The sequence below is a fragment of the Podarcis liolepis genome (genome assembly GCF_965112155.1).
Source record: "Podarcis liolepis genome assembly, chromosome: 17".
NCBI lineage: Eukaryota > Metazoa > Chordata > Lepidosauria > Squamata > Lacertidae > Podarcis > Podarcis liolepis.
The window spans coordinates 37,430,756-37,453,575 of NC_139571.1; the positions used below are offsets into that span (position 1 = coordinate 37,430,756).

The 22,820-nt window shown below is 47.1% G+C and overlaps 2 long non-coding RNA genes across 3 annotated transcripts in view; one reads left to right on the forward strand and one right to left on the reverse strand.

Annotated features, from left to right (window-relative positions):
• LOC310696523 overlaps nt 1-22,428 on the forward strand; it is a 31,393-nt gene extending 8,965 nt beyond the window's left edge. Inside the window, exons 2-4 of one of the 2 annotated variants that reach the window (XR_014520606.1) lie at nt 3,510-3,623; nt 17,338-17,385; nt 21,694-22,428. This is a non-coding gene — a long non-coding RNA (uncharacterized lncRNA). Of the gene's footprint in view, nt 1-3,509; nt 3,624-13,774; nt 13,873-17,337; nt 17,386-21,693 lie in introns of those variants that run through there. The other variant, XR_014520607.1, reaches the window with a different exon arrangement.
• Nucleotides 5,303-13,598, reverse strand: LOC310696512. The gene is made up of 2 exons (XR_014520594.1): nt 13,466-13,598; nt 5,303-5,662 (listed from the first exon to the last, which is right to left on the reverse strand). It is a non-coding gene; the product is annotated as an uncharacterized lncRNA (long non-coding RNA).
• Nucleotides 22,429-22,820: the final 392 nt, after the last annotated feature.

Sequence of the window (22,820 nt, forward strand, 5' to 3'; positions counted from 1 at the left end):
ACAGACTCCCTGTTAAGACCGTGTTCATGGAAGACAATCTTACTCAGCTATGAGTGATCGCCAAAGAAGAAGAAGAGCTATTGCAAGCTAGAAAATTACCTCCCATATTAAGGAAAACCCAGTTCTCCAATTAGCGGTGACCAGCCTATCAGACCATGCCAGAGGCACTACTCTTCTCCCGCCTCAGACATCTCTGGCAGAGCGCCAAACTGCCAGGCCCCATTACTTGAGAGAGTAATGTGAAAAGGGATGAAGCTACATCGGCGGGAGACTGCTTCCCTGGATTTTGGCACTCAGACTCCAATTCTTTCTGGCTAGGATTATGTTTTATTCATCAAAATATGCATAAAAGCATGCTCTAAAAGTTTGGTTAAGACATGCAGTATCTAAAAGCATGCAGTTGGAAGAATGTTAGTGCTCAAATGTTGGCTCCCACCCCCATGTAAAAACCAAATATCCAATGTATTTTAGTCACACTGAATCCCGAATGGCATGTAAATTCAAAGTGTTGTTTATCACATTGAAACTCTGTCAGATGGTGCTGGATTTGTTCTTCAAGATTAATCTTGAGTTTTATCCCAAAAGGCTTGTTGTTGTTGTTGTTGTTTAGTCATTTAATTGTGTCCGACTCTTCATGACCCCATGGACCAGAACACGCCAGGCACTCCTGTCTTCCACTGCCTCCCGCAGTTTGGTCAAACTCATGCTGGTAGCTTCGAGAACACTGTCCAACCATCTCGTCCTCTGTCGTCCCCTTCTCCTTGTGCCTTCCATCTTTCCCAACATCAGGGTCTTTTCCAGGGAGTCTTCTCTTCTCATGAGGTGGCCAAAATATTGGAGTCTTAGCTTTATGATCTGTCCTTCCAGTGAGCACTCAGAGCTGATTTCCTTCAGAATGGAGAGGTTTGATCTTCTTGCAGTCCGTGGGACTCTCAAGAGTCTCCTCCAGCACCATAATTCAAAAGCATCAATTCTTCGGCAATCAGCCTTCTTTATGGTCCAGCTCTCACTTCCATACACCACTACTGGATTAGAAACCATTAAAAAAAACACCAACCAATGAAAAGTGGGGAATTTTCCGGGGAGCAGGTGATTCTGGGAGACTTTGTTTATGTGATGGAGCTCCTGAACAATGTGGTAGCGGACAGGCATCTGTTGCAATATATTTGACCTTAAGCACATGTTTGCCTGTCTGACTAGTCTATGGCTCTGTATGTAATAGCAGCTTGAAATGATCTGCCTTCACATTTCAAGACACATCTTTACATTGCAGTACACACTGGAGAGAGGGGGAGAGAGGGATGTTTTTGCCTGATGCCTCTTACCTGATTTGCCTACAATCCTCCCCTGTTTTTAATCTTGTGTAATGTGCTTTAGAATTATTATTGCATTTTAATTGTTGTAACCCGCCCTGAGGCCTTAGGGTGAAGAGTGGGAAATAATAATAATAATAATAATAATAATAATAATAATAATAATAACCATTGCTTTTTTCTAAAAAAACGTTTTCTTGACTCAGGAAAATCACCATAGTTCAGATTGGAAAAAGTAAATACAGTGGAGCCTCTGAATATGAATTTAATTCGTCCATATGCACACCGAAAAATCCATATCCAGAGGTGCCACTTCTGCGTGCACAGTGCAATAGAACGCTTCTGCGCATGTGCATGGCGCGCAGAGCTCTTCTGAGCATGCGCGAGCAGTGAAAGCTGGAAAAATACTTCCGGGTTTGCCACTTTCACAACCCGAAGTTTACGTTACTCGAGAGTAACATAACCCGAGAGCAGTGAAAGCTGGAAAAATACTTCCGGGTTTGCCACTTTCACAACCCGAAGTTTACGTTACTCGAGAGTAACGTAACCCGAGGGTCTACTGTACAGTAAATGGACAGAAGTACAAAGATTCACCAACTGTTTAGAGGTATGCGTACCCCTGCATACCCCCAGAAAAAAGCACTGATGATGATGATGATGATAAAATAAAATAAAAAACACAATTCTTGGCTTACTCACAATGATGTCAATATTAATTGATAATAAAAGTAGACATTGGTCCCAGCTGCGCAGGAGAAGGAGACACTCATTTGGACTTGTTCCAGCTCATTCACATCACACCAAATCATGGTTTAGGGCAGTGATTTTCAACCAGTGTGCCGTGGCACCCTGGGGTGCCTTGAATGATGGTCAGGGGTGCCACAGACAACCCTGGCCTCTGTCCCTCTTCCCTCCCTCCTCTGATGCCCTCTCACATCTCTGCCTCCCTAAGGCTCACACAGCTGCTTGTTGCAGCAGCCCTGGCTACAAGCTCCGCAGGCGAATGGTGCCTCGGGCGCTGGCCAGGGGGTGCTGGTTGCCAGGAGTTGAGGCAGCATCAGAATAAGAAGCAAGTGGGCGAGGGAGCCCAGCCAGCGAGTCCGCCAGCCCTTGCTGGTCCCAGGCGCCTTTGGGGCACTGTGAGGAGGCACCTCTCTTTGGGGAGGGGGGTGGGGCAGGACCAGAAGGAGAAAAGAGGAGGCTGAGGGAACACTCCACAAGGGAGGGTGTTCGAAAAAGGGTGGGAGGCTGCCAGCTCTGCAGGCAAGGGGTGACATAAATGGGCTCCTGAGCCCCACAGGGGTGCCGCAGAAAGAATGTAGTTGGTTAAGGGAGCCGTGGACTCAAAAAGGTTGAAAAAAGGTTTAGGGTGTTATTCAAACATAGCCACAGTTTCTTGGACCTTTGCCTCAATTTCATGTTTTATTATAACTTTTTTTCAAAATACAAGGACTGAAATATACTCAGAGTCGAGAGTGGATCTCATGCTCTTTATTCAGCTCATAGTGGTGAAGAGGAATGAAAGTCCCCTCAAAGTATCTGCTTTATATACATTATTTACACAATGGGCTGCACGTGATTGGCTAATTCCGGAATTCTCCTGTAGGCCAATCAGGTTGTGGATTCACTTCCATCAGGAGCTGGATTGGGTGGCTCCTGCAGGCCAATCATACTGCTGCATTGTTCTAGGACCAACCAGACTGCTGAATTTTGGATCCTATTGTTCTAGGACCAATCAGACTGCTGCATTTTGGATCCTATTGTTCTAGGACCAATCAGACTGCTGCATTTTGGATCCTATTCAACTCAATACATAACAAGGACTACTATTTGTTGTCATACACAGATTGGAAATTTCTATCCCAGCTTTCTGTCCACTGAGGTATAGAGCAAATCTTGGAAGGAAATTGGAATGGCGGAGGCTGACTCGGTCTGATTGTCAGATGCCATCATAGATATGAGATGCCATCATAGATATGTTTGGGCCATAAAAAAAGAGCTGTTGATGGAAGGAAGGGCCAATTCCATCATTGCCTATGGGCAGCAAACTGTGCAGAAAGAGAGAGTCTCCTCTTCAGCCATTGCGTTCTTTTCACCTCTCCTCCTGCTCCTTTAACTCGTTTAATGAAGCTGTCACTCAATACAAGATCTTTCCTTCAGCAGAACAGCAGCCAAGGTCACTTCTTCATTTCACAGACTCCACAAAAAGATGAGGAGCTTGAAGCAAAGGTCAGATAAATCACCCCTTTCCCTGTGTAAGGAGAATTTAGTTGCCTGAACACTGTTTGCTGTTCTTTGTACTTTTGCGAGGTAAGTTCTATAGTGCAAATGTATTCAAGGGGTTCAGTTAGTGCCAGTTTATATAATACTTTATCAGTGAGAGAAGTTTTGATCCAAATGCTTGCAGATATGCACTCATGTGGGGAAACTTAAGTGTGGGAAGCACACAATCTTTCAGGGACTGGGCAGGGGAGGAGTGGTGGAGACCGCCTCCCCACCCTGACCCTTCCAGGGAGGAGGAAGAGGAAAACAGTACAGTGGTACCTTGGGTTACAGACACTTCAGTTACAGATGCTTCAGGTAACAGACTCCGCTAACCTAGAAATAGTACCTCAGGTTAAGAACTTTACTTCAGGATGAGAACAGAAATCACGTGGCGGCAGCAGGAGGCCCCATTAGCTAAAGTGGGGCTTCATGTTAAGAACAGTTTCAGGTTAAGAACGGACCTCCAGAACAAATTAAGTTCTTAACCCGAGGTACCACTGTATAAATTTACAACAGGGGATTGAGGGAGGTAGCAGTTCAGAGGCAGATGAGGGGAAAAACTCATAACATCACCTCCATTGCAATAGAACAACCCTGAAAGAAGCTGATGAGCAGGGGGCCTGTGTTGTGTTTTCAATTGTCCAAATAAATGCAATGTAGAAAAGATGTGGTTTGATGAGTGCATCTGGGGCAGGGTAGCAGACATTCCTCCATACTCACGATAGCAGTTTCTTTTTTGAAATATTTTTTATTTGGTTTTACAAATCTAAAATTACAGTAATACCGCATCACACATTCACAATTGAAAGATTCCTCTGAATCTCTGGACTTCCCACCTTTCCTTCCATGGGTTCTGTTGTTAAACTTCTTTTACTGCATCTTTTCCAGTAATCTATATTTCTTTATAACTCCATAGTTCTGGTTCCATTACAAGTGTTATCTCAAATCTGCTAGTGTTTTCAACTGCTTACAGTAGTCTCCTACCAAATATGGAGTCAAGCTGTACCAAAATGGAGGACTAATGACTCTACAAAAATCCACATCCCTGTTTAGGTTTGCATGGGCATAGGACGTTTTTAGTGAAAATCAGGACTTCCCAAATGGGTTGTTGAGGCTAATTTTCAAACGTACTGATACCCAGAGCAAGGCCATGAGGTCAACCAGGCATACTAGGGGGTGAGCTAGAATGAAACATGGCAGATTACGAGTGGAAGAGCTTGGCAGACTCTGGAGTTTGCTGGTCACCTGCGATAACTGGTTTTACTGGTCAGTTCAAGAAAACATTTGTTAATTGGCAACCTGCCACCATTCAGCTGATGCCTTTGCCTGAATTCTCATTACTAGCTTTTACTTTTAATGTAGGAGCAGTGGGTAATGGCAAATAAACAAACCCTACATTCTCCTGGTTATCCGCGAGGGAATCTGCCTCTGAAAGCTAGGTTTCTGCTCTTGAACTTCCATACCGGCAATTTTTAGCCAGAAGGCATTTAGAGTAGAAAGGGCAGGAAGGTAACCACCCCTTCCCCACACGTCCATTCCTCCTAAAGCTCTTCTTCATAAATAAATGCATCTTAAATAATCCAATAAGTAAACACCACCACTGAAATGTAAGCAGATTTACTGAAAGATCCTGCCGGTTTGTTGGCAGAGTTGGAAGATACGATAGCCCAGAAAGAAATCAATAAGCACTCGGGTCTTAAGGAAGAAAAGAAAAGAAACTTGGCAAAGCTTGAAACTGTTTAATTATTTTGATGAGAGTGAGAAAGAAAGAAAGAGGGAGCAAGGGAGGGAGGGAGCTTTGGGTGGAACCTGCTGCATCAGCGAAATTTCCTTTTTAAGTGTGCGACAGGCACCGCCGTGCAGCGGACAGGACATTTTGCAATGCACAACGCGGGTAGGAGGGGGTGGGAAAAAGCACAGGAGGGGAGGAAGAACGATGCGGCCTCCCTTGGGTGCAGGTGGATCTGAACAGCGGGGTCTGTATCTCCGGACTGTCGCTATTCTGTAAGAGCGATTTGACTGCAGACCGGAACTCCAAGTTTGAACAATCAAAGTGTTCTCTTTGCCGCAGTGCAACAAATCCACTTTAAAAACAAAAAAAGAAGAAGACATTTTGCAGTCGGGAAAGTGATAGGAAATGCATCAAAAAGTGTGGGATGAATGAATGAATGATTAATGGGGAAATGTTTTTTTAAAAAACACCTCCTGAATGCAGGATGAATACTCATTGACCTATAAGCATATCAGATCAAATGCTCCATTGTCAGGCTTCGGGGAATTGGCGCCCCCCCCCCCATGGCAGTCGATAAGAGATCAAACGAAAGGAAAGCCTTACCAGTTAGAATCCTTAATAACCACAGCGAGAGAACAAAGAGCACATCTCCTAGAAATGGCGGTGCTCCCAATTAAGGGACACTCCCCCCTCTGTCCCTATTAATCTATGTCACTCTTGTAATCTGAGCTTGTACTCTCTGTGCTTTCTGTTCTGACACTTTATGAGCTCTCTGTGACTTTGGAGAAGGGGGTTGGATGCTGTCCAGAGACTGTGAATCTGTTAACCCTCTCTCTCCCAGTGTTTCTTCTCCTAGCTGTTCCCTGTCCAGTATCTCCCAGCTTCTGCCTTCGGAACTATGCCCCTCTGCAAACCACTGTTCCTAATCTATACTGTCCTCCTGCTCCTGGGAAGATTCAGGATCAGGAGCAGGGGGAGGGAGTGGCTCCCACCATTCCTCCTCAGTGTAGCCCTCCTCAGCATGGTCTCGGACATCCATAGAGACCTGACATAGTCTAACCAGCATGTAAGCTTGGCGCAAGCAAATCAGGATGAATGCTGAATATGGGTGTCTGGAGGAGCCTACAAGTTTATTGAGTCTGGTCCTGTTCCTCAACACGTGTGTGTGCACATCTCTCAGTGCTGACACTTCTCCATCCACTCCGTTCCTTCCTTGAAAATGACGTCTTATAAGAACACAAGAATTACTGTGCTGGGTCAGGCCAATGGCATCCAGTTCCCACCATCTGATGCCTAGGGGGATCCCACAAGGAGGACCTGAGTGCAACAGCAGCCCTCTCCCCTCTTCTGATTCCTCTGCTGGTCCAAATAGACCATGGCTGTTGTGACCCTGCTCAGTGCCCACTGTGGGGAAACTGATCAAACTCCCCTAAAACTCCCCTAAAGGTACAGGTAAAGGGACCCCTGACCATTAGGTCCAGTCGTGACCGACTCTGGGGTTGCGGCACTCATCTCGCTTTATTGGCCGAGGGAGCCGGCGTACAGCTTCCGGGTCATGTGGCCAGCATGACTAAGCCGCTTCTGGCAACCAGAGCAGCGCATGGAAACGCCGTTTACCTTCCCGCCAGAGCGGTACCTATTTATCTACTTGCACTTTGATGTGCTTTCGAACTGCTAGGTTGGCAGGAGCAGGGACTGAGCAACGGGAGCTCACCTTGTCACAGGGATTCGAACCGCCGACCTTCTGATCGGCAAGTCCTAGGCTCTGTGGTTTAACCCACAGCACCACCCACGTCCCAAAACTCCCCTAAACTCCCCTTAAACCACCTCTGCAGTGGCCCTCCTCCCAGTGGGGCAACTTTTTCAACACTTGATCTTAGCCAAAAGGCTGAGAAGCAGCATTTTCAGTTTTTCTTAGAGCAGCAAAACGTCCTGGGCAACAGAGCATCTTCCAAATATAGTGGATGCTCGGGTTGCGAACATTCTGCGCATGCGCAAAGCATGATTTAGCACTTCTGCACATGCGTGACTGCCAAAACCCAGAAGTAACCCATTCCGGTACTTCCGGGTTTCGGCGGGTCCGTAACCCGAAAAAACATAACCTGAAGCGTCTGTAACCCGAGGTATGACTGTACAGTAGTGCCTCGCAAGACGAAAAGAATCCGCTCTGTGATTCTCTTCGTCTAGCGGTTTTTTTGTCTTGCGAAGCAAGCCCATTGACGGATTAGCGGATTAGCGCTATTAGCGCTACTAGCGCTATTAGCGGCTTTTAGCGGCTTATCTGCTGATCGGATCAGCTGATAAGCGGCTTAGCGGCTTAGAAAAGGGGGGGGGGAACCAGCAGGAACTCGCAAGACATTGTCGTCTTGCGAAGCAAGCCCATAGGAAATCCGTTTTTCGAAGCACCTCCAAAACGGAAAACTCTTTCGTCTAGCGAGTTTTCCGTCTTGCGAGGCATTCGTCTTGCGGGGCACCACTGTACAGCCACATCCATCATGCCAGACTTTGTACTTCATTCCAGACTGGCATGGCTGGGCATCTATTTCTGCTGCATTCCTGAATGATTTTGGGAGCTTGCTCACGTGAGAAAAGCCATCTGCCTCGGATGCCCATCTGCGGAGGCGAGCCTGGGTTGCATAATGAGATTCAAAATACCAGAAAAGAAGAGAGCATTTTTTAGGCAGAAGTCAAACGGCTACAGAAATTTCCCCGAGTAGCTGCTGTCTCCTGCTTGTTCTTTGCACTGTGTTTTGAGCAATGTGCCAAATGATATGATGGGTGATCCTGGGGTATTTGGGCTTGCTACAGTGCATTCCCCCAAGACTAATGGCTGCTGTGTTGCTGGCTTTAAGTCTATATATATAAGATTGTCTATTCATGTTAGGCAGGCTTACTCTTAGTGGCTATATTTCTTGGCATCCAAAATCATGGCCCGATTTCCTAGGAAGTGAAGGGATTGGGAGTGCCATTAAAAGGCTGCTGCAGATCGCCAGTTACTATTCTTGTTGTTTGTGTTCTCTGCTTCCCCAAGTAGCAGACATTTCCAGGGCAGGTTTTCAAGGTCAAGTGCCTTGTGGGGACAGATTATCAGAGACCTACAGTATTTTAAAAGTCATATTTGATTACCTACAAATACGCAGGTTGAGCGGCCCAGAGGGTGGGAGGAGGAAGCAGGCACAGGCTTTGCTAGTGCTAAACCACCAAAATCTCACCACCACCTCAAAAGCAATGGCATGATCCCCCAATACATCATCTTGCCAATTGTCTCCAAAACTCGCTGATTCTTTCTACTCGTTCTTCCCTTCTCAGCTCCTCTTAAAATCAAAGAATCATATAATTGTAGAGTTGGAAGGGATCCTGAGGGTCATCTAGTCCAACCCCCTGCAATGCAGGTGTACTGGTCCCGAGGGTTAACCGTGAGGCGAAGTCCGAGTCCAGTCGAGGGTGCAGTCTGTCAAAGCTGAAGCTGGGTCCAAGGCAGGGAGTCGGGTGAGGTCAGGAGCGCCAGCAGAGGCAGGACAGGGTGCAGGCAAGAACTGACAACCAACAACGTTGCTCCCGCAACCTGGGACTGGGGCTGGCTGGCTTTTATCTGCCCCAGGTACAGGGCGGCCCTGGTCCACAGGTGACTCACCTCTCCTGGCCTGGAGGCAAGCACTCCTCCTGCGGGAACTTAGTTCCCTCCGCCTCTCTGCCCTGAGCCTCTGCAGCTCAGGAGAGGCTGGAGGGTTACCGGACCCAGAGGCAACCTCAGCTTCCCCTGACGGGGCTGAGAGTGGAGCACCTGCAGACAATGGGTCCTCCATCACCTCAGGAGCCAGAGCAGCCTCAGCTGGTGCCTGCACCTGAGGATCCAGCACAGGTGAGGACCCTTCAGGTTCTGGCTTGAGAGCAGTACATGTGAAAAGGATCTAGGAGTCTTGGTTGACCACAAACTTGACATGAGCCAACAGTGTGACGCGGCAGCTAAAAAAGCCAATGCATTTCTGGGCTGCATCAATAGGAGTATAGCATCTAGATCAAGGGAAGTAAAAGTGCCACTGTATTCTGCTCTGGTCAGACCTCACCTGGAGTACTGTGTCCAGTTCTGGGCACCACAGTTCAAGAAGGACACTGACAAACTGGAACGTGTCCAGAGGAGAGCAACCAAAATGGTCAAAGGCCTGGAAACGATGCCTTATGAGGAACGGCTAAGGGAGCTGGGCATGTTTAGCCTGGAGAAGAGGAGGTTAAGGGGTGATTCAAATATATAAAAGGATATCACATAGAGGAGGGAGAAAGGTTGTTTTCTGCTGCTCCAGAGAAGCGAACACGGAGCAATGGATCCAAACTACAAGAAAGAAGATTCCACCTAAACATTAGGAAGAACTTCCTGACAGTAAGAGCTGTTTGACAGTGGAATTTGCTGCCAAGGAGTGTGGTGGAGTCTCCTACTTTGGAGGTCTTTAAGCAGAGGCTTGACAACCATGTCAGGAGTGCTCTGATGGTGTTTCCTGCTTGGCAGGGGGTTGGACTCGATGGCCCTTGTGGTCTCTTCCAACTCTATGATTCTATGATTCTAAGCCCCAGCCCCGGCTCAGCTGGTTCTGGAGGTGGGGAATCCTGTGCAGGCTGGGTTCAGCCTCCGAGTCCAAATCCCAGGCCATTACAGCAGGAATCTCAGCTAAAGCATCCCTGACAGACGGCCATCCAACCTCTGCTTAAAAACCTCCAAGGAAAGAGAGTCCATCACCTTCCAAGGGAGTCCGTTCCACAGCTCTTAGAGTCAGAAAGTTCTTCCTGGCGTTGAGTTGGAATCTCCTTTATGGTAACTTGAAGCCATTGGTTCGAGTCCTACTCTCCAGAGCAGGAGAAAACAAACTAGCTCCGCCTTCCATGTGACAGCCCTTGAGATATTTGAAGATGGCTCTCATATCTCCTCTCAGTCTTCTCTTTCCCCAGGCTAAACATATCCAGCTCCTTCAACCATTCCTTGGTTTCCAGATCCTTGATCATCTTAGTTGCCCCCCTCTGCACACATCACAACTCCATGTGAAGTTGCCTTGTCCTTGCCAAAGGTGACCACTGGTGCTTCTGGGCCAGCCCACCCATGAGGCAAGGTGAGGCAAGTGCCTCAGGTGGCAGGATCCATGGTGGCAGCAGATCCCAATGTCGATCATCCCTCCTTGTTCCTGATGTAGATCTTCCCTCATCCCTGCTTCCCTAGAGCCATTTTGGGGTCCGCAACAGGTGCCAAAATTTCTTGGGCTGGCCCTGTCTAGAGACCAAGATTGTTTAGACCCATAGCTGAGAGCTGCCAAGAATATAAAAGGCAGAATCTTGCCTTGAAACCATGAACTCCAGCATTGCTGTTGGACCTCCAGGTGAGACCTTTGCTGTGTGTTCTGACAGCTTACCTGGAAAATTAAGATCCCTTGAGTGGTTGGTGTGGTGGCTGAGGGGAGCATTCTGGTTCCTTCTTTAAAGAGTCTGAACCCTTGCCAGCTTGCAGACATAGAATCCTCTTCCCCGGCTGTCCTGCACAGTGATCTTCCTTGAGGTTTGCAGCATCTCTGGACAACGTGAATAAAGGGTGCATCTGTCTTGATGCAACTAATCGTTACACTGGTCTGGATTTATTCACTATCACCTCCTATACTACAGAAATGGGGACGCTGTGGTCTTCTAGAAGTTGGGCTCCAACTCCCATAATCCCTTTGGCCTTGTTGGCATGGGATGATGGGCAGTTGAAGTCCAATCATGTTTGGAGAGCCACACCTTCCCCTCCCTGGTCCTATTTACCTCCCAACTCTCTTCCCAGCTCGAAAGCAAACCAATTTATCTACAAGGAATCGGAAACTCGCCCTTCCTTGGTTGAGATCCTGATGGAGCCAGCTGTCATGATGCCGCTCTAACCATTTTGAGATCCAGAGGATTTTCCTCCCTGGCAGCCTTTCCAGTATACCAATGTGTCCAGACAAAATTACCGGAGTGATTCCACCATACTTAGCATGTGGGGGATTTTTGAAAGTCAGTTGGGAACGAGCTCATCTGAGTTTAAGTCTTTGTCTCAGACTTGGCTGCAGATCTAATTAAACGATGTTGGCTTGTTGTTAGTTGCTCATTTATCTGATCAGATTGCCCAGAGGCTTCATTCCCTTCTTTCTGTAAGATCTCCCAAGCCTTTGATTAAAAGACAGAAGACAAAATGGTGCCCCTCCCCCTTTCCCATTCATTCTTCACTTTGATGGAGCTTTCTCATTTACCTGCCCTGAGCTTTAAAGGAGGGATGGAGCAGACAGTTCAGAGGAGCAAGGAGCTCTGCCTCCCTGGTTATTATCTTTCAAACCAAGCTCATCCTCCCCACCGCCCCACACATTGCTGCATGGATTGTAACCACGTGGTCCTAAGCTGCAAGCTCAGACCTTGAAATAAGCTCTGTGCGATGGAGCCCTTCATCCAGAACTAAGACTCTGTGATGGGCAGTGGCGAGATGGAGGTAGAGAGGCCTGAGTAGAGCTGGAATGGAGTGAGAAAGAGGGGGTCAGACCTGAGCGATGCTGCCATACGGAGCCGAAACAAATTTGCTTCCTGAACTCCTGCGACTGTCCCCCACCCCCCAATCTGGATGTGCACATATTCGCCGTTCATCATCAGCATTCGACACGGAAAGATGCTGCAATCCCAGTCATTTGACACTATCTGACAGCTGGCATGCAGCAGCTGTCAGCGCTGAGCATTATCAGATAGGTAGCAGTTAGCATCTGAATGTATATATATATGGACACCACACTGTCTAGCCCTGGGTTAGGCGCATGTGCACTACTTCTCTCCTTTTGAAAATAGCTTTGGAAGATGTGTGTGTGTAAATTAGGTTTGAGTCATTGGGGGGGGGGGAGTTGCAGCTGACAAATGATAGCTGCCAGGATTTGACACCTGACTCTAGCAGCAGTGAACATTTGACAGTATCAGGCTGATGATGTAACCTATGCACCGATTCTCTACTGAGCACATGCAGCGATGTTGTTAAAGGAAGATACACCACTAGGTAAAAAGGTAAAGGACCCCTGGATGGTTAAGTCAAGTCAAAGGCGACTATGGGGTTGTGGTGCTCATCTTGCTTTCAGGCGAGGGAGGCGGCGTTTGTCCACAGACAGCTTTCTGCGTCATGTGGGCAGCATGTCTAAACTGCTTCTGGTGCAACAGGACACTGTGATGGAAACCAGAGCTCATGGAAGAGCCGTTTACCTTCCCGTCACAGTGGTACCTATTTATCTACTTGCACTTGTGTGCTTTCAAACTACTAGGTTAGCAGGAGCTGGGACAGAGCAATGGGAGCTCACCCCATTGCGGGGATTTGAACCGCTGACCTTCTGATCAGCAAGGCCAAGAGGCTCAGTGGGACTTTCTTCATCATCACTTTTAATTTGTATACCGTCTTTCTATCTTACAATACCCAGGGCTGTTTACAAGTTCAAGAAACAAAGAATGTACACCTTATAACAATCTAATGCAATACAACAATGTGATAATAAAACATAATTTTAAAATAAGCAGCCTACATCAAATAAAGCAATATTCAACAATCATTAGCATAGTATAGAATAGTATTAAGTACCAGCATATAAAAATTAAACAGAAATCCACTCTTAAGAATTACAATAAATAATTTCTAAACTACAATCAATAAAACAACAGCAAGCCACAGTGCTTAAAATAATACAATACAAATTGAGAAGTAGAGACTGGAGGGTGGGGCGAGGAAGGTGGAAAGCTTCCAAAGGGTCGAGCCCTTTCTCTGCCCAGTTTGGAGGACGAATCTGCCTTTCCAAAGCCAGCCACGGCCGTCTGCGAAGGACAGATTGTATTAACAGCAAGATCCCCATCCCAGGCCCTGCAAGCAGATTAATGTTTGCCTCTTCATAAATTAGCTTTTATCAAAGGTGTCAGGATTTAAGTGAATTACCGTGCCTTTCAACAAATTACACGAGGTTCCCCCCCCCCATACTCTTCCTTATCTTGAATTGCTCTTGATAATGGCATCAACTGGACTGTTTCTCTTTGCCCAAATTGATGCGCGCCTCAGACATTCAATTAAATGCTGAGCCATAGATTGCATTATGTAAAGGTTAGATGGGTCCCTGTTTGCAAACGAAAAGACATGAACCCTGCTCACCTTTGAATCAAGGAGGTCAACATGCCATTCATCCTCTACTGAAAGCCGCGCTCAGCCCAACGCCAGTCGCCACTGTTTAAAGGCTTCTTGGAGACAAAGAGTCAATGACCTTTGCGGGGAAAGTTTCCATGAGCTCTTGGAAAAGTTACATTCGATTTACACTGAACCAGCAATTGCCACTGGGCTTAAACAAACAAAGCTGATTTGAAGCAGGAGGTCACTTGGAAGAGGCTTGGAGGGCAAAGGTTGCAAGGAGCCCAGATTCTTTTGCTCCCGCCCTTCTTGTTCCCTTTCAGCTGCCGGCTTTGTGAATTTGGCATCTTGCAGATCTCTATGTTCCCTCCTCCTGTCCTGCTGGATGGGATTTTCCAGGCCTCTGCGAAGCTGCATGTTAGATGCTCAGACAGGTAAGGGATTTTGTGGCAGTGATGAAGCCCCAGGCAACAGCTGGGTGGGCAGTGATGATGTCACAGAAGCTGGGGGGATGATGTCACAGTGAAGCTGAGCAGCAGAGGAGAGCTTAGGAGTTGCTCCCAGAAATGAAACATACCCCCCAATATTTCTCCATGAAAATAGGGACATCCTATTCAACAGCAGCAGCAGCAGCAGCAATAATAATATTTATACCCCGCCCATCTGACTGAGTTGTCCCTGCCACTCTGGGTGGCTTCCAACATATTTAGAAACATGTCGTGTCCGACTCTTCGTGACCCCATGGACCAGAGCACGCCAGGCACTCCTGTCTTCCTCTGCCTCCTGCAGCTTGGTCAAACTCATGCTGGTAGCTTCAAGAATACTGTCCCTCCATCTCGTCCTATGTCATCCCCTTCTCCTTGTGCCCTCCATCTTTCCCAACATCAGGGTCTTTTCCAGGGAGTCTTCTCTTCTCATGAGGTGGCCAAAGTCTTGGAGCCTCAGCTTCAGGATCTGTCCTTCCAGTGAGCACTCAGGGCTGATTTCCTTCAGAATGGATAGGTTTCATCTTCTTGCAGTCCATGGGACTCTCAAGAGTCTCCTCCAGCACTATAATTCAAAAGCACTGATTCTTCAGCGATCAGCCTTCTTATGGTCCAGCTCTCACTTCCATGCATCACTACTGGGAAAACCATAGCTTTAACATTTAACATAATAAAGCATTAAACATTTTTTAAAAACTTCCCTATACTGCCTTCAGATGTCTTCTAAATATTGTATACTTATCTCCTTGGCACAGGGGTTGCCCCAACATTTCTCTGATGAAAATAGAGACGTCCTAAGGAAAAGCGGGACGTTCTAGGATCAAATCAGAAATTGGGACAGCTTCTGTAAATCCAGGACTGTCTCTCGAAAATAGGGATATTTGGATGGATGGAGTGACTGGGACCTAATTAAAGAGAAAGTGAAAATGGATAAGGGGACGATGAAAAGCATAGCTGTCAACTTTTCCCTTTTCTTGCGAGGAATCCTATTCGGAATAAGGGAATTTCCCTTAAAAAAAGGGAAACGTTGACAGCGATGATGAAAAGTGGGCCTTCAAAGAAACTCTTTCAGAGAAGGCTGAGCCAAGGCAGCAGGAGGCAGAGAAGTTGGAGTTGAGGAATCTGTGGCTCTCTAGATTTTGCTGGACCACAGATCCCCTAATCTTCGATTGCTGGCCATGTTGACTGAGGCTGACAGATGCTGCAATCCAGCAACATCTGTATTGAAGAAAGAGTTCTGCACATGGGCAGGGAAATAAGGGGAGAGACAGAGGAGCTTCGAAGCTGGCGGGAGCTACCAATATTTGGACCTCCAGATGCTGCTGGGTCATCTGACCATTGGCCGAGATGCACAATCCTGCAGTTTGTTAAGGGTGCTGAGCGGGGTAAACTGCAGTTCCAAGGATTCTTTTGGTGTTGTTGTTGTTTATTGAATTTATATACCACCCTATATCCATGGGGTCTCAGTGTTAAAGGTATAGTCTTTACCTAGTCTGAGCCTCTTGAGAGCCAGTGTGGTGTTGAGAGCCAGTGTGGTGTAGTGGTTAAGAGCGGTGGACTCGTAATCTGGGGAACCGGGTTCGCGTCTCCGCTCCTCCACCTGCAGCTGCTGGGTGACCTTGGGCCAGTCACACTTCTCTGAAGTCTCTCAGCCTCACTCACCTCACAGAGTGTTTGTTGTGGGGAGGAAGGGAAAGGAGAATGTTAGCCGCTTTGAGACTCCTTAAAGGGAGTGAAAGGCGGGATATCAAATCCAAACTCTTCTTCTTCTTCTTCTTAAAATATCTCATTCCATAGGGGAAAAAGATGCAGGTGGGGAAAGAGGGGGAAAGTGCATTCCGGTTTCAATTTGCGGACTCTGCATTCTGGTTTTTATGCGGTCCCAGCTCAGTTGCTTCTCTCCAAAGATTCTTATGGGTGACCCATCATTGCCAGATCAGAAGAGTAATTTATTCTGCACACTCTGTCTGTCTCCCTGCTGATGAATTGTTCCCAAATGGAACCTGATTGTCCCAGAGATTTATTCCACCCCGAAAACCCCTTGTGGAAATCTTACAAATAATTCTTGGTGTCTGGTGCCGTGAAAAGTTTGCAGAGAGCATTCAGGTCCGATCGGGTGAGATTTTTGATAGAGCGCTTAAGTCCTACAGGATATTTTCCATCTCTGTTTGGAGGAGACTTAATTACTGTTTTGAAATTTGATGCCAGTGTTTGCGAGGCAATGAGGGACACCGGCCCCTGTTTTATTTTATTTTGAAAAATGTGAATTATTCATGAACCAGCGGGCTGGCTCCTTTCGCTCACTGTCAGAGCTGCTCCACACTTTACACAGCAATTCCGTTTGCTGCGGGTACACTGGCATCTCATGCAAGGAATGAATGACAGACATGTATCCTTAAATTCCCATTAGGCACAGTGGAGGTATGGGGTATTAGGGGAGGGGTGGGTGATATATCTGGCAGCCCAAAAGGTAAAGGGACCCCTGACCATTAGGTCCAGTCATGGCCGACTCTGGGGTTGCGGCGCTCATCTCTATTTACTGGCCGAGGGAGCAGGTGTGCAGCTTCCGGGTCATGTGGCCAGCATGACTAAGCCACTTCTGGCGAACCAGAGCAGTGCACGGAAACGCCGTTTACCTTCCCGCCGGAGCGGTACCTATTTATCTACTTGCACTTTGACATGCTTTCGAACTGCTAGGTTGGCAGGAGCAGGGACCGAGCAACAGGAGCTCACCCCGTCACGGGGATTCAAACCGCTGACCTTCTGACCGGCAAGTCCTAGGCTCTGTGGTTTAACCCACAGCGCCACCCGCATCCCTTATCTGGCAGCCAAGCAGATGCCAAACGTATTGCTCTGCTTTCCTTTGGACCACATCACCGAGACCAAGAGTGGGGAGTCTTGTTGTCTGGGCACCTCCACACACACTTCCCAGGCTTGCGCCCAGGAGAGAAGGCACACTCCATTGTCTCTCGAGACAGATGGATGCCAACAAGTGCAGGAGTGCCCCTTCAAATGCCCAGAATGCGGTAATATTGGGGAAACAATGCAGAACAACTGGAAAAGCAGAATTATATGTGGACAGTCCAGTAAAATTCTTCATGCGCACTGCCCAGGCTTGCACCCTGGGGAGGTTGACTTCACCCTCAGAGCTACACTCCATTGTCTATTTCCCCCCGTGTGGTGGAAATAGGCCCAGTCTACTGCGGTACCGAGGTTATGGGATGTCCTCCTGAACGAGTCTCAGCCAACTCCATTTCTGCTCACCATCTGGCATAATCATTGAACGATGTTTTTGTGCTGCCTTTTAACTGTATTTTTCTTTCTTTCAAAAAATATGTTGAGGTGGTCTTTTAATCTCCATGGACTGGACTGATAACATTTTAAATTTCTGTTTTCTCCTTTCTGTTTTATTAGTTCATTTTGCTCTCTGATGGATTGCATTGTGCGGATTTTGTGAGCCGCGTGAGTATTGTTTAAAATGGAAAAGTAGGTTAAAAGTAGCATGTTATCAACTGTAGTCAATTAATGGCGCAGTGCTATCTCGTACCTCGGAGAATTGCATAGAACTTAATAGTACACAAAATGGAAATCGTTGGACTGGGCCTCGTATGCTCTTTTTCCGTGAGAAAACCCATGCATTTGTCATTAAAAATGAAAACGAAAACCCGCACCCAATTATTGTAAATATCCATCCATTTACTCTTCACCCACTTGCACGGTATTAAAACAAGATGCACATAAATATGCAAGATGCTATGAGTATCGGTGACAATAGGCAAAGGAGAAATATGGGGCAACCCCCCCAATTCCCCTTAAAGGAATTATCACTGGTTATTGGTGAGTTTCTAATAGTAGGGAAATATTGGAGTATACTATGCATTCAGTGAGCCAACAGACCAGTTGTTGTTTAGTCGTTTAGTCGTGTCCGACTCTTCGTGACCCATGAACTAGAGCATGCCAGGAACCCCTGTCTTCCACTGCCTCCTGCAGTTTGGTCAAACTGATGTTTGTAGCTTCGAGAACACTGTTCAACCATCTCATCCTCTGTCATCTCCTTCTCCTTGTGCCCTCCATCTTTCCCAACATCAGGGTCTTTTCCAGGGAGTCTTCTCTTCTCATGAAGTGTCCAAAGTACTGGAGCCTCAGTTTCAGGAGCTGTCCTTCCAGTGAGCACTCAGGGCTGATTTCCTGAAGAATGGATAGGCTTGATCTTTGCAGTCCATGGGACTCTCAAGAGTCTCCTCCAGCACCATAATTCAGACCAGTAATTCAGACCATAACAGACCAGGAGCAGCACACTTACTTTGCATTAGAGGCATAGTGTGTGTGTGGGCGGGGGGGGTGGTGGTGGCCCCTTTTCAGGCTGCTACCAGCGACTCCCAGCTGGATCCTGAGAGTGCTGAGTTCTCCCAGTGTGGGTGCCTGCCAGCATGCCCCCCACCCTCACGCCTCGCCACCGCCACCTGCATGCTGCCAGGCCTGGCCGAGGGGGAGGAGGAGGGCACTGCCGGTGCCACCCACCAAGGAGGGAGGAAGGCAAGAAAGTGTCCCAGGGTGGAAGCCCCCCACCCCCCAGCACATTCCTCCACCCAGCTGCCTAATCTACCGGGGACGCAACACTTGCCCCGCACCTGCAAACCATGCTACACCACTGCTTTGTATAGAGAAGGTTCCGTGTTCAATCCCTGGCATCTTCTGGTGGCACTGGCCAGTTCCTAATCTACCAGGGGGCACAATACGTGCCCCACACCGGCAAACCATGCTACACCACTGCTTTGTATGCAGAAGGTTCCGTGTTCAATCCCTGGCATCTTCTGGTGGCACTGGCCAGTTCCTAATCTACTAGGGGGCACAACATTTGCCCCGCACCGGCAAACCATGCTACACCACTGCTTTGTATGCAGAAGGTCCCATGTTCAGTCCCTGGAATCTTCTGGTGGCACTGGATGAGAGCTCTGCCTGAAACCCTGGAGAGCTGCTGCCACTCACCAATTCTTTCTCTCCCCCCCCCCCTTCTTTCTTACATTTAGATCTCACCTCTCCTCCAAGGAGCTGAGCTGGCATCCTCCCCATTTTATCGTCAAAACCACCCTGTGAGGTTGGTTAGGCTGAGAGTGAGTGACTGGTCCAAGGTCACCTAGTGAACTTCATGGCTGAGCGGGGATTTGAACCCTGGTCTCCCAGGTCCCAGTCCAGCACTCTAACCATTGCACCACACTGTCTCTCTGTTGACAATACTGAGCGAGACGGACCAATGGTCTGTCTTGGTGTATGGCAACTTCTTTTGCCCTGAAATTCAGGGCTCCATGAACAGTTTTATGCAGCAGCAGAAGCTGAGAGATGATATCTCCCCACCGCTCATTTCCTAACACGTGTCCCAGGCTTTTGCCCTGTCTATTCTGCATTCTTTTAATTTTTTGCTTCCACTAATTATTTTATTACATTGTGGAGCTGTTCCAGGCATTCTGAGCATTCTTGGCAGCAAATTACTGGCGGTGTGAACGTCGTAGCCTCCAGCTCTTAAATTGGCAGGGTGCAAGAATCGGGTTGAGATCTGTGCCTTTAGATGCGTTTTGGCAAAATAAATAAATAAATGAGAAAGGCTTGCGAGAAGTTCTGTTGGGAGTGTTTAGCCAGAGGTCAGTGGAGCTTCTGACCAAAGTCCACTGAAAGAAAATAGAGCCAAATGAACGATAATCTTTTTCTTAAGTGCATTTCCTGCCCCAGCTTCACTCAGTGGCCTAGTATAGGAATGAATTATCAGATTATAAAGTGGCTGTGGCCATTGCTACCCCTCCCAATGCCCTCCCCATGTTGTACTGCAAGTTTAATATTCCTGTGAAAATAGCCATCACAGTCAAAAGGCTTTGGGTTATGCCAGCTATTTGCTGGGAGATTCGCATCGCCTCCCTCTTTGGCCCAGGCTGAAGAGTAAATAAACTGACAGAGCTCAGCGTGGTGACTCAGACTTTTATCAAGAATTTAAGGAAATGAAGCAGATTCTAGTGTATGATTAACCTGGTACAGCAAATATCTCATGTCCTTGCCTATAACCTCCAGGCACCGAGAGTGCGTAACTGCACCAGGGCGGAAGCAAGGAAGTTAGCAATATTTTGCTGTGACCTCCATGGCAGCTCTCTGCTTCTCCCTTCCGTCCCAGGCTGCTCCTGTCTCTGCTTGGTGTAGCCTCCACCTGTTCATGTTTCCTGCTACACACACACACACACACACACACACACACAAACGGGAGCATTATCTTGCAAACGGCTCCTGAAGATCAGTTTTCCCCCTCTCTGTGTATGATTTGCATGTGCTCACCCACACCCTCCTGTTTCCCTCTGGTTGCAGTATTAATTACCGTATTTTTTGCTCTATAAGACTCACTTTTTCCCCTCCTAAAAAGTAAGGGGAAATGTGTGTGTGTCTTATGGAGCGAATGCAGGCTGCACAGCTATCCCAGAAGCCAGAACAGCAAGAGGGATTGCTGCTTACACTGCACAGTGATCCCTCTTGCTGTTCTGGCTTCTGAGATTCAGATTTTTTCTTTTCTTGTTTTCCTCTTCCAAAAACTAGGTGCGTCTTGTGGTCTGGTGCGTCTTATAGAGCGAAAAATACGGTGTTGTTCTGCCACTGGGCTTCAGCACCAGGAAGCACAGCTTGGTGGAATGTCTCGCCTGAATCACTCGTCCTCCACAACACATTTCTCATTTATGACATGGACACAAATACACAAATATGTATGTACCTGTGCACACACACACACACTTCAAAAATCCTAGGTAGTGTTATTTGAAGAGCAACTGTAATCAACAAATTACGCTAGTAGGACTACAAGATGTTTTGTAAGGAGAAATATACGAAAAGTTACAAAGTAGAAAAAGATAGGGATATTGATTATGAGATTGAAATGTACTAGGGAAAATAAGAAATGCATACTAAGAGATTAGACTGGAAAATTTTCAGACAGGACTGATGGAAGTCAAAAAAATGAATAAGATGTAAAAGTATGTTTAATTACTGTTGAAAATGATATGTTAAAAAACTAATAAATATATATATATAAATCCTAGGTAGTGTGCAAGAGCACAAAAGCAAAACTTATTCAACCTTCGTCATTATGTCTAACAAATGAGGAAATTGAAGTCTTGTGCTTTGGGGATAGGCGTGGTTCTGCCTATTAATACGTGTGTGTGTGTGTGTGTGTGTGTGTGTGTGTGTGTGGTGTTATGTACTGAAGTTCTCACCCTGGGCCAGCAGGGGGATACTGTAGATAGTTATGCAAATAAAGGATCGAAAGTGACGTTCAGTGATTGGATAGTTTTATAAAGTTGTTACAGTAACGTTGTACTGGAGCTCTATATAAGCAGGCTGACTGAACCCTTCAGTTCAGTTCTGTCCTGGCCTGTGAATAAACAAGAGCTGTTTAAAGAATCACTGTGTCGTCTGATATGTTCACCCACAACTTAACATATGGTAAAGGGGTAAAGGATCCCAGATGTTTACGTCCAGTCAAAGGTGACCCTGAATACATAACATTTGGCATTGACCGCACCACACTCTACCAACTGAGCTACCCAGCTAAAAGAGCTGCTCATAGGCGGCTACATTTCCAATGCTGAGCTGAGTCTATGTTAAGATTTGAACCCAAGACTCTCACAGAGATGCTCACTGGGTAGATTTTAGCACTTATTGCTTAGATTCTATGCAAAATACATAGATTCAGTATCTGGTAGAGTTGCAAGAAATGTATTTTCTCTCTTTTTCTTATAGGAATACATCATAACCAACAATTTCTGCCCAAGAAATGATGTCCCTGTTGTGGGACTGCTCATGCTTGCAATTACCGTGCATCAAATTTCTACAGGCTGTTACTCAGTGTCACCTAAAATGGTTTCAACGCAGAGCTACCGCTGGGGACATGTGAACCCTGCCACGGAAAGGGCTCGTCCCTTGGTGGTTTGCTTGTTAAATCTGTTGTAGAAAGCGGACGTGCCGGGGCCTGTTTCGGAATGTGACAGTGTGGATGAGCCAAGCATTGCAGCTTCACGAGCCTGTAGCTGAGCTGTTGATGTTTCTGCCTTGAAATGAGTAGCTAATAACTCATTTGCTTGGTCTAGCTGACTGCATTCATTGTCTCACCTGTCATTTACAAATGCTGGGGGAGATACTGTTTCAGAATCAATAAAAAGCAGTGAAATGCCCACCAAGTCATGGATATCTATGGAAATTTGGTCCTGGAGATACACTGTGTGCCACCCTCAACTTCCTTTCCAAGTTGAATTTCCTCCTACCTTGCTTTTCCCTATGGCTTCCATTTCCTCTTTCTCTTCACCCCAAGCTTGTGGACCTGTCCTATGCCACTGGGATGCGGGTGATGCTGTGGTCTAAACCACTGAGCCTCTTGGGCTTGCTGATCAGAAGGTCAGTGGTTTGAATCCCCGCGATGGGGTGAGCTCCCGTTACTCTGTCCCAGCTCCTGCCAACCTAGAAGTTTGAAAGCACACCAGTGCAAGTAGATAAATAGGTACCACTGCGGCAGTAAATGGTGGTTCCGTGCACTCTGGTTTCCGTCACAGTGTTCCATTGCACCAGAAGTGGTTTAGTCATGCTGGCCACATGACCCGGAAAGCTGTCTGTGGACAAATGCCAGCTCCCTCAGCCTGAAAGCGAGGTGAGTGCTGCAACCCCATAGACGCCTTTGACTGGACTTAACCATGCAGGGGTCCTTTACCTTAACTTCTTTTTTTATGCCACTGGGATACCCACCCGTTGTTGTTGTTGTTTAGTCCTTTAGTCGTGTCCGACTCTTCATGACCCCATGGACCAGAGCACGCCAGGCACTCCTGTCTTCCACTGCCTCCCACAGTTTGGTCAAACTCATGCTGGCAGCTTCAAGA